This window comes from Mercenaria mercenaria, chromosome 1 (assembly GCF_021730395.1).
Source record: "Mercenaria mercenaria strain notata chromosome 1, MADL_Memer_1, whole genome shotgun sequence".
Lineage (NCBI taxonomy): Eukaryota > Metazoa > Mollusca > Bivalvia > Venerida > Veneridae > Mercenaria > Mercenaria mercenaria.
In genome coordinates this window covers 61,203,476-61,220,807 of record NC_069361.1, presented here as the reverse complement: position 1 = coordinate 61,220,807, position 17,332 = coordinate 61,203,476, and the positions used below count along the sequence as shown (strand labels likewise).

General features: G+C 33.9%; 1 protein-coding gene and 1 long non-coding RNA gene across 13 annotated transcripts in view; one reads left to right on the top strand and one right to left on the bottom strand.

Moving 5' to 3' along the window:
* LOC123536251 (ribosome-releasing factor 2, mitochondrial-like) overlaps positions 1-17,332 on the top strand; it is a 291,825-nt gene that overhangs the window by 31,968 nt on the left and 242,525 nt on the right. Inside the window, exon 1 of one of the 12 annotated variants that reach the window (XM_053549060.1) lies at positions 6,218-6,369. The exons of 10 other annotated variants lie outside the window; for them this stretch is intronic. The gene's annotated coding sequence lies outside the window, so the exon portion shown is untranslated. Of the gene's footprint in view, positions 1-6,217; positions 6,374-17,332 lie in introns of those variants that run through there. One more of the 12 variants, XM_053549057.1, reaches the window with a different exon arrangement.
* Positions 4,269-5,578, bottom strand: LOC128558865 (uncharacterized). Its single transcript, XR_008371958.1, has 3 exons — positions 5,432-5,578; positions 5,116-5,221; positions 4,269-4,724 (listed from the first exon to the last, which is right to left on the bottom strand). It is a non-coding gene; the product is annotated as an uncharacterized LOC128558865 (long non-coding RNA).

Below are 17,332 nucleotides of genomic sequence, written 5' to 3'. Positions count from 1 at the left end.
TACTTTTGAAATATCATAGAATTCATTTTTTTTTTTTGGACCACCGGTAAACTTGATTCAAATCTAATATTACAAGAAATTTAGCGAGCATAATAACCCGCTGCCAAAGTGTAGAAAATGTTTTAATGAAAATCTTTTTTTTTTAAGTTAGACAGGAATGGACAGATTCAAGAACAAACTGTCTATACAACTTAAAAAAAAAAGAAAAAAGAAACAAGTAACAAGATATAATACAAACGGAGCAACTGACTAGTCATATAAAATTAATGAAAATATAAATTAATTAAGGAAATCTATTTGAAAATCACTGATGCTTTGATAAGTTGTGGTCCCGTGGCTTTTGATATTTCGATCTAACCACATTTTAAAGAAGTATTACCTTGTCACTGACAAATTCAGCCAAATGATGGCCCTTTATTGCACACCTTAGTTGACAGTGAATATCTGTAAACAATAAGTATATTACACCAGGAAGGTCATATTAGTTGTTCCAGATGACACATAAGCAAAAAAAAAAAAAGTCAAAGGTTAGAATCAAGATGAGTTTATAAAATATTTAGAAATATTCTGACCAGTTGTACATGTGGTCACAAATGGGAAACTCTATGCTTCAAAGTTAAGGTAACCATAACAATTAAATATACAACTGTAAATGGAATCTGCAAAAATGTGCGCATTCTGAAATTACATCACTGTACCTATCAACAAAGAAAATAAGACAAAAGATTAACAATAAGTTAACAGCGGCACTTCCTACGTTAATTTAAACATATATATGCTTATTGATTCCTTTATTTAATTTGTTAATACGTTTTTTCAAGGAATTTTACTGCATAAGCAGGCAAAGTGTAATTTTCCGTATTTTTATTTTTTAATATTCTCTTCGAAATTTACTGAAAGGTTATTGTAAAATGCATGAACGCTCCCTTGTCCGCAAATCACGCGTTGCAGTATGGTATATCTGCGGTGTGTTCTATTTATAGAAAATTAGATAGGTAAGTAGGTCATGCTAAGGTCAGAAACTTGACTTACAGAGTAACCTCCCTTATCAATAAATCGGATCAACATTTTGACGAAATTGTAAATTTAAAAATATTTTCTGCTCTACAAATAAGGAGAGGAAAGACAGATAACATTGTTTTATATCACATAATAAGTTGCATTACATACATTCCTTATGTTTTCTTTTTGCCATTTTTTTGTTTATTCACTAAAATCTATAGTGCAGTATCGAGGGTCCTTTTACAAACTATTCACTGTGTTCAGTTTATCATTCCGAAACTATTCATTACCATCTTTACAGGGTCCAAAATAAAAGTGTATCCCATATATTAATTATATTGCTGCTGCATCACATGGGTATTTAGTAACAAGGTAGAGCGCTCACTTCAGGTGTGAGAGGTCATGGGTTCGAATCCCAGCCTCCGCTTAAATTTTTATCTTTTTTTTTTTACTTTTTTTAAATCTATATAACACAGTTTAAGGACTTAAAGTCAATATAAAACTCCCATATACCGGGGGTACAATGTATACAGTAATCAAATAAACTACTGTTTACAAGCTAGACAAATACACGATGTGAAAGGTGCTTGTCTGAAGTGTTGCATAATATGATTGTACAGGTGCTGTACGGTACCGTACATAACGGAATGGAAGATAGCCACACCCTGTACGATTTATGGGAAAAAGTAGTAAAGGTTAATTACATAATTTAAAATCAAAATTATAAAAGATTTTCAGTCAACAATTTTAAAACTGCTTAAAAAACCATTTATCGGAAACTGGTACTGTAGATAAACCAATTAACGTTAATCAGACTGCCCTTTCGGAGCCCCTGTTTTTGGACACATGCGCAGATAAGGCCGGTATTGTTTACATCCTTGCAAAGAGTAAAGACTAGGGTTTAACGATTTGTAGATTACTTTTGTAAACAATCTGTATTTAAAAATAAATATAATGCAAACCCTCATTTTTTATCGGAAACTGGTCTGAAACCAGTAATTCATTTCATCTCACAAAACCTGTTTATCAACTGATCTTCAAATGTGCATTATTATCCCCTTAATAAAACAAAATAAAAAATATTTTAAAAGATTTCATTACAGGGTAGAAGTGTAGATTTGTAAGTGATCGGTGTTTTCTCCAAGGAAGTGGCTATTCCTATGGCTCTAAAGACAGTTTTGTATGTCCATCTTGTATTGCATTGTACTGAATTAATTCAACTGGTATATTTTCCAACATATTGTTTACTTTTCAGTATCACATCCAGAGGAAGTGAGTTCGAATATAGGATTTTTTTGTGCAGAATGCATCTTTTGGATGTGAATCATTGAATGTAAATACGACATAAAATAGTATTGATACGATACAAACATGTAATAAGTGTGCTCTGCTTTTTTTCCCAGAATGTATTTTTTTATACAAGTGTTAGAACGAAGCAAAGTGAAAGAAAATGCAATAGTTTCTGATCATTTTAAAATGTCATCATTAACAACACTTGCGCAGTGTCTTTGTCTAAAATCAGTATGTATTTAAATGTGCCAGTGTGAATAATAATGAAATAATATACCATAATATAAAAACAGTTATAAACAATTTCAGCTTGCTTCACTCTGCAGATCATTACATGTCATAATACATAATTAACTAACTAAGTAAACTTTTTCCTGAGTTGAGCATGAAATAAATCAATCAATAAAGAAAAGTACTGGGAAACATTGTGTACACTGTACAATGAATATATATTATGACTGGCTACCCGACTGGTGCCACAAGGTCGTACCCCCAAATTGACCGGCTAGGAATTAGTGCCACAAGGTCGGTATTCATGAACATCTCTGGCAAAACCACTCTCAGATTCCATTATGGGTTCCAGAGTTATGGCCCCTGAAAGGGCCAGAATTAGATATTTTGACCTTGTCTGCACAATAGCAGCTTCATTTATGATTTTATTTTAACCAAACTTGCACACAGCTTGTATCACCATAAGATCTTGGTTCCTTTTTTGAACTGGCGAGATTCCTTTATGGGTTCTAGAATTATGGCCCCTGAAAGGCCCAAAATTAGCTATTTTGACCTTGTCTGCACAATAGCAGCTTCATTTATGATTTGAATTTAATCAAACTTGCACAAAACTTGTGTCACCATAAGATCTCAGCTCCTTTCTTGAACCGGCTAGATCCCTTAATGGGTTCCAGAGTTATGGCCCCTGAAAGGACCAAAATTAGCTATTTTGACCTTGTCTGCACAATAGCAGCTTCATTTATGATTTGATTTTAACCAAACTTGCACACAACTTGTATCACCACAAGGTCTTGGTTCCTTTCTTGAACTGGCCAATTCCATCATGGGTTCCAGAGTTATGCCCCCTTAAAGGTCCAAAATTGGCTATTTTGGCTTTTACAGCCATATAGAGACTTCATTTATGGTTTTATTTGATACAAACTTCCAAAATATCTTCAACAACAATAAATCTTAGATTCCATGACAAATCAGATCCAATCGTAGGTTCCAGAGTTATTTTATATCTGATTACCTCCCCTGATTGTAATCAAAATGGATTTATATCAGTAAGTACTTATAGGACTTATTTGAAATTTCATAATTGTCATTAGTTGGACTGAAACAATCAGGGTAGATAACTATGGACTGATTTTATGTCAAATTACCTCCCTTTATTTCAAATCAAAAATGGGTAATCCCCGTAACTAATGAAGATACTGATCTGAAATTTCATTTATGTCAACAGATTTATTTGGCAGAGCCTTCTTTTGTTCACTTACAATATTTTTTTTTAATTACTTCCCTTTTACATTACTATAAATAGCTTATTTTAAGTAACTTTTTTATTATTGGCTGTAGGGAAAAACCGAGACCACTTTTCTGTGGTACAACATGGATGGTACCTCCAATTTTTAGGTGCATTTTGACATATCTGTACCTTGTAAGAATTGTTTTTTCTTTTTGGTTAAATTTCTTCCCTTTGTTGGTCCTGTCCTTTGGACTTAAATATTTTTACTGAGGACCTTCTTGTCCTTAAGTGCAATGATAACAGGTGAGCGATATAGGGCCATCATGGCCCTCTTGTTTATACGTCTTATCACCGAGAAGGGAACATACAACATGTAACATGATATTCAAAACATGATGTAAACTTAGAATAATGACATATTTATTACTCACACTATTATCATTACATTCATTGAATTTGTAAAGTTAGGGGAATTAACTTCTGATTTTATTATAATAATTAATAAGTCAACCAACAATTCCATTTTACTACATTCCTTTTATTTCTATGGTTCTAACGTTCATGTCCATCATATAAACAACAATTACATTTTCAAACATTATTCAGATCTTTCACTTCATTATCTTACTACTTTATAATTTCTAAATTTCATATCTTACTCCAAACTTTGACCTAAACAGTTCTAAACCTAAAAGTATTCTTTCCTAAACGGTTCTTAATCTCAAAGTATCCTGACTACAACCATTTACCACTTGAGCAGCTTTCGAACTTAGCCACACCTAAAGATAACACACAGGACTGACCCTTTCTAAACCAACCAGTGCCTTTGTAAAAGAATAGTTCTAGCAGGGCCACACGACTGAACTCAGTGGTAGTTTACTAGATGTTTATTTACTTATGTCCATATACAAGCCATCACAAAATACAAAGTCATTCTCATGGATATGGAATATGCTGGAATAGAGTGTTGGGTCTGAAAAACAAACACATGTAAGCATCATAAATAAATGAATGATATCAAAGGATATCATGTTGATATCATACAGACAATGATATCAATATTTATAACATCTAACACTATTAAAACATACTTTTAATACCGGTAGACCCATTAATTAAATTACTTAATCACATATAACATCCTGTATATTACAAATTAATACATTACAACATGTCCTTTAAAACATATCAAATACATAGTTCTCAATGGTAAAACATTACTCAGCCTAGTGGTCAATATATCTGGCAGAACCTAAACATATCACATATTAATAAAACCATAACTTATTACATCTTAATCATATTTCATATTTACGTACATGTATATCATGTATATAAGTAACATAAAACATAACATGACATACCTTATGTGTAACACAAGTACCCCTCTGATTTTACATTCTTACTGACATCTGATCTCACACAAACACACACTGTTCTCTGTGTACTGGTAATAACTGTATAACTGTGCTGTAAAGTTAAGATCCAAATATTCATGCAAGGTGTTAAAAGAATGGAGCGGCAGTTCGTAGATCAGCCATTACAAAAATAAGCACCAATTCACGAATGACAGAAGAACGCGCACAGGATGAATAAAACCGCTATTCAAGAAACAGCTAGCACTTAAACAAATCAATCTAGGCAAAGCAATAATAAACTTCAAACCAAAGAAATAAATACCTGAATCCAAACAATCCTATCAATCCTTAAAAACCAAGTAAAACAGAACTACTAGTCATGTGACCATACATTTCAACCAATGCGACAATATGATTGGTTGATTAACCAAGTAAACAAGTCTAAAACTAACTATGCATGAAAAAAGCATGGAAATGCTGAACACATTTCAATTACATTAAAGACCCATGTCTAATTTGTCAGCTGTGAATGTTTAAAGACACTATACAGATTAAAAACAACATACTAAATATATATCAAAGTAATGGCACTGCTACATTATAAAAGATAGCTGTCAATATTCATTAATTAGGGTACTAATGATGATTTCAACTTTTCCCATCAAAGCTAAAGATCAAAGGCACTTTCACCTATGTGTGACTTTTAACAAGTAATACCATACCCAACTGCAGTATGTATAATCATGCTGCTTTCTAGGCAGACCCAACATGGAACATGTCTTTGATATCACATAACTGATATCAAAGACAAGCTATGTACAATTAATTAGCTCACACCTTGCCTAATATCTATACTTAATTCTGTCCAGACCATAATTAATATGCAGCTGCTGTGCATGATTTGACCCAACAACTACTAATAAAAATTTATCAAATATTAATAATGCATAATATCAAATTCATCAAAAATAATATTCATAGTCATAATTCTGTGACAAATTTATTGATTTGTTGCATATATCTATACATATATACCATTCGATGACAACAATATTACTCATAGACATATATTAGCCTTTTCCTATATTTGAAATAACTTCCTGTTCTCTCGATGTGATACTGAAAAGTAAACAGTTTGTTCGAGAATATACCATTTGAACTAATTCAGTACAATGCAATTCAAGATGGACATACAAAACTGTCTTTAAAGCCGTAGGAATAGCCACCTGCTGGATATTTTACCATTCTTACTGGAGAGCCGTAGGTATAGCCTGTGAGGCTATTCTTATGGGACCGTAGGAATAGCCACTTCCTTTCTCCAATTGCGAATCATATTCACCAATACCGGATCACACGCCAGTGTAGAGTGGGGATCATCTTAAAACCATAAAAATAACAGAAATCAACTGTTTTTCATTCTTTAATAAACAATCTAGACATATGAAGAATCCTACTTAAAATAATTTCATGTTTCGCTGTTTTTGATAACAAGAAAATGGAAATAACCTTTAAGGCCACACCAAATTGATAAGTTGTTCATCGGATTTTTTTCTGAAAAATTTGAGGCGGCGAGCAAAAAAAATAATTTAAATATTTTTTTTGGTTTTTGAGAAAATCAGGAGCGAGCGAAGAGCGAAGAAATATATTTGTCTGCATTTGGCTCTGGACTGACTAATAAAAACCTTAAAATAGAATGTATAGCCCTTTTAAATTAAAAAGTAAGTCCCCAGGGATTGAGAAAATCTAACCCGCAGACGCACAACAAAGCGAACTCGTGAAAAAAGGTAATAACATTGTCATACAGTACACTGTAATCAAATATTGAATCGAATATTTACTGCTATGAAAATGTAGTATTCTTCGCTAACTTTACAAAGTTTTTGATACATCAAATATCTATGTGAGTGTTGCTAGATCTATTAAAGCTTCTGATTTGAAACTTAGAACAGTTATTTACTGTCAAAGTCTACACCAGGAGAAACAATACTCTTAAGTCTGAATCTAGACAGAGTTATGCCCCTTTTTAACATAGAATATTTTTAATTAAGTTTTATATAATGACCAATAGCTCTGTACTTTAATAGCTTCTGACTATTATGCCCCTTTACTGGCAAAGCTCTGATTTAGAAAAGTCGAGCATGATGTCTTATGTACAGCTCTTTTTTTCTAACTTTAAACTTTCATAACATATTAAATTTGTTGAAACAAAGTCTCAATTAAAGTCTGAAATGGAGATTAACGTGCATTAACATTAGTCTGCTAAATGATTGGAAAATTTGAAAATCAAAACTGTCCTGAAAACAACTCGTAATGTAAATTCCTTACCCCACCAACTTTCGTATACAAATGCTGATCATTTGGACAGGAAAAAACAGAAAACAGATAAGTGACATGCATCAATAAGTATTTATCCTTACCAAAATAATGTAGATTGATGTTATCAAACAAATTAGTATGTTTTTCTTCATCCAGTTTTCAATGAAATGAATAAATTAATATGAATAATTTGAAGAAAATGGCGTAACTGCATAAAGGGGAAATAACTTTAATGCAACTAAATATAAGTATTATGATTTATTATAGACGATGTATGCGTAGTATGTATTTATTTTGATTAAAATCCATTTGAGAACAATCTGGGACTGGAAGTATAAGCATTTATACACTTTTACGCCCGTAAAAAGTAGCGCACCAAAAAATTTTGGATTGATTTTTTTCAATGGGGCGAGCGCAAGCCAAAAACAAAAAAAATAAATTTTTTTGTGTTTCTGAAAATATACGAGCGGCAAATCCGATGAACAACTTTTTAATTTGGTGAGGCCTAAGAAACCATTTTTAGCTCATCTGATTTTTTGAAAAAAAATGATGAGTTATTGTCATCACTTGAGCGGTTGTCGGCGTTGGTGTCGGCGTCGGCGTCTGCGTCGGCGTTGCCTGGTTAAGTTTTATGTTTAGGTCAGCTTTTCTCCTAAACTATCAAAGCTATTGCTTTGAAACTTGGAATACTTGTTCACCATCATAAGCTGACCCTGTACAGCAAGAAACATAACTCCATCTTGCTTTTTGCAAGATTTATGGCCCCTTTTGTACTTAGAAAATATCAGATTTCTTGGTTAAGTTTTATGTTTAGGTCAACTTTTTCTCCTAAACTATCAAAGCTATTGCTTTGAAACTTGGAATACTTGTTCACCATCATAAGCAGACCCTGTACATCAAGAAACATAACTCCATCTTGCTTTTTGCAAGATTTATTGCCCCTTTTGGACTTAGAAAATCAGTTTTTTTTGGTTAAGTTTTATGTTTAGGTCAGCTTTTAGCCTAAACTATCAAAGCTATTGCTTTAAAACTTGCAACACTTGTTCACCATCATAAGTTGACCCTGTACAGCAAGAAACATAACTCTATCCTGCTTTTTGCAAGATTTATGGCCCCTTTTGGACTTAGAAAATATCAGATTTCTTGGTTAAGTTTTATGTTTAGGTCATCTTTTTCTCTTAAACTATCAAAGCTATTGCTTTGAAACTTGCAACACTTGTTCACCATCATAAGCTGACCCTGTACAGCAAGCAACATAACTCCATCCTGCTTTTTGCAATAATTATTGCCCCTTTTTGACTTAGAAAATCATTTTCTTGGTTGAGTATTATGTTTAAGTCAACTTTTCTCATAAACTATCAAAGCTATTGCTTTAAAACTTGCAACAGTTTTTCACCATCATAAGTGGACACTGTACATCAAGAAACATAACTCTATCCTGCTTTTTGCAAGAATGATGGCCCTTTTTAGACTTAGAAAATCATGGGTAGGACAATATTTCTATTACACAAAAAAAATCAGATGAGCGTCAGCACCCGCAAGGCGGTGCTCTTGTTAGTCACACCAATACTGTAATCTTTTCCATTTTTTCCAGTTCCATTAAACTACCTGCTTTGATGATTTTAAGCAACTGACTGAGTTTGGCAAGTTAATAATCAATATGTCTACTTTTTAGCTCACCTGTCACATAGTGAAAAGGTGAGCTTTTGTGATCACCCTTCGTCCGTCGTCCGTCCGTGCATCCGTCAACAATTTCTTGTCTGCACAATAGTGGTTTCATTTATGATTTTATTTTAACCAAACTTGCACACAACTTGTATCACCATAAGATCTCGGTTCCTTTCTTGAACTGGCCAGATCCCATTATTGGTTCCAGAGTTATGGCCCCTGAAAGGGCCAAAATCAGCTATTTTGACCTTGTCTGCACAATAGCAGCTTTATTTATGATTTGATTTTTACCAAACTTGCACAAAACTTGTGTTGCCATAAGATCTCAGTTCCTTTGTTGAACCGGCCAGATCCCCTAATGGGTTCCAGAGTTATGGTCCCTGAAAGCGCCAGAATTAGCTATTTTGACCTTGTCTGCACAATAGCAACTTCATTTATGATTTGATTTTAACCAAACTTGCACACAACTTGTATCACCACAAAATCTTGGTTCCTTTCTTAAACTGGCCAGATTCTATCATGGGTTCCAGAGTTATGGCCCCTTAATTGTCAAAAATTGGCTATTTTGGCTTTTGCAGCCATATAGAGACTTCATTTATGGTTTTATTTGATACAAACTTCCAAAATATCTTCAACAACAATAAATCTTAGATTCCATGACAAATCAGATCCAGTCGTAGTTTCCAGAGTTATTTTATATCTGATTACCTCCCCTGATTGTAGTCAAAATGGATTTATATCAGTAAGTACTTACAGGACTTATTTGAAATTTCATTATTGTCATTAGTTGGACCGAGCCAATCAGGATATAACTATGGACTGATTTTATGTCAAATTACCTCCCTTTATTTCAAATTAAAATGGGTATATCTCCGTAACTAATGAAGGTACTGATCTGAAATTTCATTTATGTCAACAGATTTATTTGGCAGATCCTTCTTTTGTTACCTTACAATAATTTTCTTTTGAATTAGTTCCCTTTTACATTACTATAAATAGCCTATTTTTAGTAACTTTTTTATTATTGGCTGTAGGGAAAAACCGACACCACTTTTCTGTGGTACAACATGGATGGTACCTCCAATTTTTAGGTGTATTTTGACATATTTGACCTTGTAAGAATTTTGTTTTTCTTTTTGGTTAAATTTCTTTCCTTTGTTGTTCCTGTCCTTTGGACTTAGATATTTTTTCTGAGGACCTTCTTGTCCTCAAGTGCAATGATAACAGGTGAGCGATACAGGGCCATCATGGCCCTCTTGTTTGAAAATGTAGTTACATGGCAATACAACTCCACCACCTTTCTTACCAGGAGCCGGAGTGTCTTCTGCTCCAGTTAACCGGTTATGGCAACTTCACTACAACTTGCTTTGATAGCAAATTTGTACAAGCAAATTATAAGTCATTATTTGGTAATACTGGTCTAGAATGGTTTACCTCTTAGTTGATGTAGGTTTATTTCGTTGAAAAGAAATGGGAGAGCCGTCTGCAAAATTTCACTGTCAAAGTGATGGTTGGTTTCTGTGTTGAGCAAATGCTTGGTCAAGCGGTTCATTGAACTTGATTATGAAGATGCAACAAAAGTTAATAAACATTTTGTATTCATAATTGTAAAACATTAATATTCATGACCACAAAGTTTCATTACCTTTGATAAACTTTTGAAAAAAAAATACAGAAACAATTATCAAAAGTTATCTGCTATTGGCGACCAAACTGTAGTTTTATATCGATTAGCTAATGTGTTCTTGACAGTCTAGCCTGGAGTTAACAATATTGGTGGGGATAAGGATTCATCTCTTATGCATTTATCTAAACTTAGGCTAAATATATTAAAATAAACTTATTTTGATACATTATTTACGTGAAGTTGTGCATCCTCAAGAGATCCAAATTATTTAAAATGGCAGTGGCTAGGATTACGGTTCAGTAACCCTAGCCTCCGATTCTAGGATAACGGAAGTTCTGTATTCCTAGACAACCCTATGAGGATAGGCTAGGATTACAGAAGTATTTAAGAAGCATCAAATATATGTTAGGACATGCATAAAAGATGTTGTAAACTTACTTACTTCAGTTAAAATTATTTCGTGTCATAGATCCGCCATTTTGGGTTAGTATAAACTTAAACGATATATTAATAGCGGCACTCACTTCAAGTGTATAAACAGAGTAACAACTAGTAAAAATCTATAGTCAAGTGTTTAAAAAATGACAAAAGAAAGAAAAAATAGATAAAAAAGAAGAAAAGAAAGAAAAAATAAATAAAAAAGAAGAAAGAGAAAAGAAAAAAATAGAGAAGAAACAATGAAAAATTAAAGAAAAAAATGCAAAATCATGAATATGAAATAATAACATACTCTAAATAAAAAACAAAATTACAAACATCATTTATGCATTTCCTATATAACTTATATTCGATTCCTCTTAAATACTTCCGTAATCCTAGCCTATCCTCATAGGATTGTCTAGGAATACGAAACTTCCGTAATCCTAGAATAGGAGGCAAGGATTACGGTACCATAATCCTAGCCACTGCCATTTAAAATCAGCTTTCAGTTTCAAATAACAACCCTATCAATAGTATGTCTAAATGCCGTCACCTGAATCAGTGTACTCAAAGTCCATATGGTTAAGTGATATTAAAATGGAGAAGTATGTCCAAAACATTAAAGTTATCATTAAAGCAATATGTTCTTATCATGAAAATGAATATATTTACCAGGGTACTCCCAGGCCCTATCAGCCGGGCGCTGCGCCCGGCTTAAATATCTTAGCGCCCGGCTATAAAATTTCAATATTATCAATTTTCATGTATACATTTTATCACCTGTAAACAAAACCAGCCGATAATTACCTGTTTCGATCATGCCCTGAGGCAAAATCGATAATGTTATAGTTGCGGAATGTTGTCACGGCGCCAACTGTCAAATTGTACTTTCGTTTTTGTGCACAACAATTTTTTTGCAAACCACATTTTATTTTGAGCAGAAATACATCGGGTTCAAATCAAACAGATTTACAAACAAATTTTGATATTGCTTGTAATAAATTTTGGCATTTTTAAAAATGAAACTGGTCGGCAGAGAATTGACAAATCTGTTCTGTTGCAACCAGATAAAACGGACACTGGTAGAACATGCCGAACCATTAATATTGTATTTTCCATATCCAGCAAGTAATAGCTAGGCTATTTCAATAAAACTACCTGCAAAACTTGCAAAATTGCAACTGCTAATGGTGAACCCCAGGAAAGACCATACCTGAAACTGCATAGTATTTTGGACGACACAAATTCGGATAAGCCAATACATAGTGTCAGAGAAGGTAGAAAACATCAATAATTTGATTAAATTACTTTTACTTTAAATATTTAAATGAGCTGCAGATTCAACTAAAACACAAAACACAGAATTAAAAGATAGATTGTGTTTGCCACTGTAAGGATCAAATAGATCAACAATGTTTCCTCTCAAAGCTCCTATGTTTCTGTAAAAACTTAATTGATGCAAGAAAAAAATCACAATGCATATTGTCTTTTAAACCCAACTTCAAAGAAAATCAAGAAGAAAATATGAAATAATGATTCTTGCTTTGATTTCTTCTTGATTTATTTAAGCTACCTTTGATAAATATGTTAATATATGCAGTTTCAGAAGTTGTTTCATATTATTCTTATAATTCATCACCTCAATTTACTTAAATGAATAATATGTTTATCGCAATTAACGGCTAAAAAGTGTACCCGGGTATAATTCCACAGAGCCCGGCTATAACAAAATCCTGGGGAGAACCCTGATTTACTGGTATTTGTAATATTTGTATCAAGTAAGGTTAACCACAGCACTGGCTGTGAAAACCACCATGCAGTCTAACCGCCATTTGCATGCAGCAGTATAAAGAGTGGATGATGGTGACATCCTCTGTAGTTACATTGTCCCAATTGAGTGAATCAATTGAGATGCAACTATTCAACTGCAATCTTTCCATTTCTGGCAGAAAAACAAGATTTATTTACATCCACATGTAAAACACATGGAGGTAAAACAGTACTTTTTGCAAGGAAAATATATAAGAAGATAAAATTTTGGGAATACCCTGTATGCTAATTTTGGGTAATGCATATTATTAGTCCTCTACTGGTTGAAAACCAGTTTCGGGGACTATAGGAATTCGCTTTTCCGTCGTCCGTCCGAGCACACGATTGGTACCTTAGGTGGTAGGAGGTGTGGCCTAGGACAATAGAAATCCTTTGTATTCATACCGTAACCACTTAATTCTTTAGTTATACCCCCACCAAACATGATTGGGGGGCGCTATATAGGAGTCAGGTCCCGTCCCGAAATCTATTATGTCAGTTACTACTAAATGGATTTGATTCAAACTTAAAATAGATGTATCACCTGATCATCCACATCATGTGATACAAGGTGCATAACTCTGACACCAACTTTACATGAATTTTGCCCCCTTTTACTTAGACACCGTCGTTTATATGACTGAAAAATTGTTGAAAAAGACGTTTAACCCGAACACACACACACACACACACACACACACACACACACACACACAGAATTTAAGTTTAATTTTGATGCATTTTCACTATATCTCAGTTACTACTAAATGGATTTGATTCAAACTTAAAATAGATGATCCACATTATCCCTCACATCATGTGACACAAGGTGCATAACTCTGACACAAACTTTACATGAATTATGCCCCCTTTTACTTAAAATTTAAGGTTAATTTTGATGCATTTTCACTGTATCTCAGTTACTACTAAATGGATTTGATTCAAACTTAAAATTGATGATCCACATTATCCCTTACATCATGTGACACAAGGTGCACAACTCTGACACAAACTTTACATGAATTATGCCCCCTTTTACTTAGAATTTAAGGTTAATTTTGATGCATTTTCACTATATCTCAGTTAGGCCACACCAAATTGATAAGTTGTTCATCGGATTTTTTTCTGAAAAAATTGTGGAGGCGAGCAAAAAATAATTCAAATATTTGTTTAGGTTTTTGAGAAAATCAGGAGCGAGCGAAGAGCGAAGAAATATATTTATCTTCATTTGGCTCTCGGCTGACTAATAAAAACCTTAAAATAGAATGCATAGCCCTATTAAATTATAAAGTAAGTCTCCAGGGATTGAGAAAATCTGACCTGCAGACGCACAACAAAGCGAACTCGTGAAAAAAATGTATCAACAGTGTCATACAGTACACTGTAATCAAATAATGCATGCTTCTGAAAATGCTGTTAGAAAATATGTAATAAACAACAATGCATAACCTTACACCATACTTATCACATACATATGTGACTTGAATATTTACTGCTATGAAAATGTAGCATTCTTAGCTGACTTTACAAAGTTTTTGATACATCAAATATTAAGTTTTATATAATGACCAATAGCTCTGTACTTTCAAAGCTTCTGACTATCATGCCCCTTTTACTGGCAAAGCTCTAATTCAGAAAAGTCGAGCATGATGTCTTATTGTACAGCTCTTCTAACTTTAAACTTTCATAACATATTAAATTTGTTGAAACAAAGTCTCAATTAAAGTCTGAAATGGAGATTAACGTGCATTAGCATTAACATTAGTCAACTAAATGATTGGAAAATTTGAAAATCGAAATGGTTCTGAAAACAACTCATAATGTAAATTCCTTACCCCACCAACTTTCGTATGCAAATGCTGATCATTTGGACAGGAAAAACAGAAAACAGATAAGTGACATGCATCAATAAGTATTTACCCTTGCCAAAATAATGTAGATTGATGTTATCAAATAAATTAGTAAGCTTTTCTTCATCCAGTTTTCAATGAAATAAATCGATTTTTTTTGCATGTAATTTGGTAAACATTTGAAGAAAATGGCCTAACTGCTTAAAGGGGAAACAACTTTAATGCAACTAAATATAAGTGTTATGATTTATTTTAGACGATGTGTGCGTAGTATGTATTTATTTTGATTAAAATCCATTTGAGAACATTTTAGGACAGGAATTAAAAGCGTTTATACACTTTTACGTCCGTAAAAAGTAGCGCACCAAAAAATTTTGGATTGATTTTTTTCAATGGGGCGAGCGCAAGCCAAAAACAAAAAAAAATATTTTTTTTGTGTTTCTGAAAATATACGAGCGGCAAATCCGATGAACAACTTTTTAATTTGGTGAGGCCTTATTACTAAATGGATTTGATTCAAACTTAAAATAGATGATCCATATTATCCCTCACATCATGTGACACAAGGTGCATAACTCTGACACCAACTTTACATGAATTATGCCCCCTTTTACTTAAAATTTAAGGTTAATTTTGATGCATTTTCACTATATCTCAGTTATTACTAAATGGATTTGATTCAAACTTGAAATAGATGTTCCACCTGATCACTCCCATCTTGTGACACAAGGTGCATAACTCTGACACCAACTTTTCATGAATTATGCCCCCTTTTACTTACAGTTTTAGGTAAATTTTGCTGCTGAATTTCCACTATATCTCAGTTTTTACTAAATGGAATTGATTCAAACTTAAAATAGATGTTCCACCTCATCACCCACATCATGTGACACAAGATGCATAACTCTGATGCTGATTTTTTTAGCTCACATGTCACTTTGTGACAAGGTGAGTTTTTGTGATTGCGCAGCGTCCGTCGTGCGTCCGTCCGTGAGTCCGTGCGTAAACTTTTGCTTGTGACCACTCTAGAGGTCACATTTTTCATGGGATCTTTATGAAAGTTGGTCAGAATGTTCATCTTGATGATATCAAGGTCAAGTTTGAAACTGGGTCACGTACGGTCCAAAACTAGGTCAGTAGGTCTAAAAATAGAATAGGGGGCCTCCGTGGCCGAGTGGTTAAGGTCGCTGACTTCAAATCACTTGCCCCTCACCGATGTGGGTTCGAGCCTCACTCGGGGTGTTGAATTCTTCATGTGAGGAAGCTATCCAGCTGGCTTACGGAAGGTCGGTGGTTCTACCCAGGTACCCGCTCGTGATGAAATAATGCACGGAGGGGCACCTGGGGTCTTCCTCCACCATCAAAGCTGGAAAGTCGCCATATGACCTATAATTGTGTCGGTGCGACGTTAAACCCAACAAAATAAATAAATAAATAACTAAAAATAGAATAACCTTGTGACCTCTCTAGAGGCCATACTTTTCAATGGATCTTTATGAAAGTTGGTCAGAATGTTCACCTGGATGACATCTAGGTCAAGTTCGAAACTGGGTCATGTGCGGTCAAAAACTAGGTCACTATTTCAAAAAATAGAAAATCCTTGTGACCTCCCTAGAGGCCATATTTTTCAATGGATCTTCATGAAAATTGGTCAGAATGTTCACCTAGATGATATCTAGGTCTGGTTTGAAACTGGGTCACGTGCGGTCAAAAACTAGGTCAGTAGGTCTAAAAATAGAAAATCCTTGTGACCTCTCTAGAGGTCATATTTTTCAATGGATCTTCATGAAAATTGGTCAGAATGTTCACCTGGATGATATATAGGTCAAGTTTGAAACTGGGTCAAGTGCCATCAAAAACTAGGTCAGTAGGTCAAATAATAAAAAAAACCTTGTGACCTCTCTAGAGGCCATATTTTTCATGGGATCTGTATGAACTTTAGTCTGAATATTCATCTTGATGATATCTAGGTCAAGTTCGAAACTGGGTCAACTGCGATCCAAAACTAGGTCAGTAGGTCTAAAAATAGAAAAACCTTGTGACCTCTCTAGAAGCCATACTTTTGAATGGATCCTCATGAAAAATGGTCAGAAAGTTTACCTTGATGATATCTAGGTCAAGTTTGAAACTGGGTTATGTGCCTTCAATAACTAGGTCAGTAGGTCAAATAATACAAAAACGTTGTGACCTCGCTAGGGGCCATATTTTTCATTGGATCTGTATGAAAGTTGGTCTGAATGTTCATCTTGATGATATCTAGGTTAAGTTCGAAACTGTGTCAACTGTGGTCAAAAACTAGGTCAGTAGGTCTAAAAATAGAAAAACCTTGTGACCTCTCTAGGGGCCATACTTTCGAATGGATCTTCATCAAAATTAGTCAGAATGTTCACCTGAATGATATCTAGATCAAATTCGAAACTGGGTCACGTGTCGTCAGTAACTAGGTCAGTAGGTCAAATAATAACAAGAGGACCATGATGGTCCTGAATCGCTCACCTGTCCCCACATGACCCAGTTTTAAACCAAGTATGAT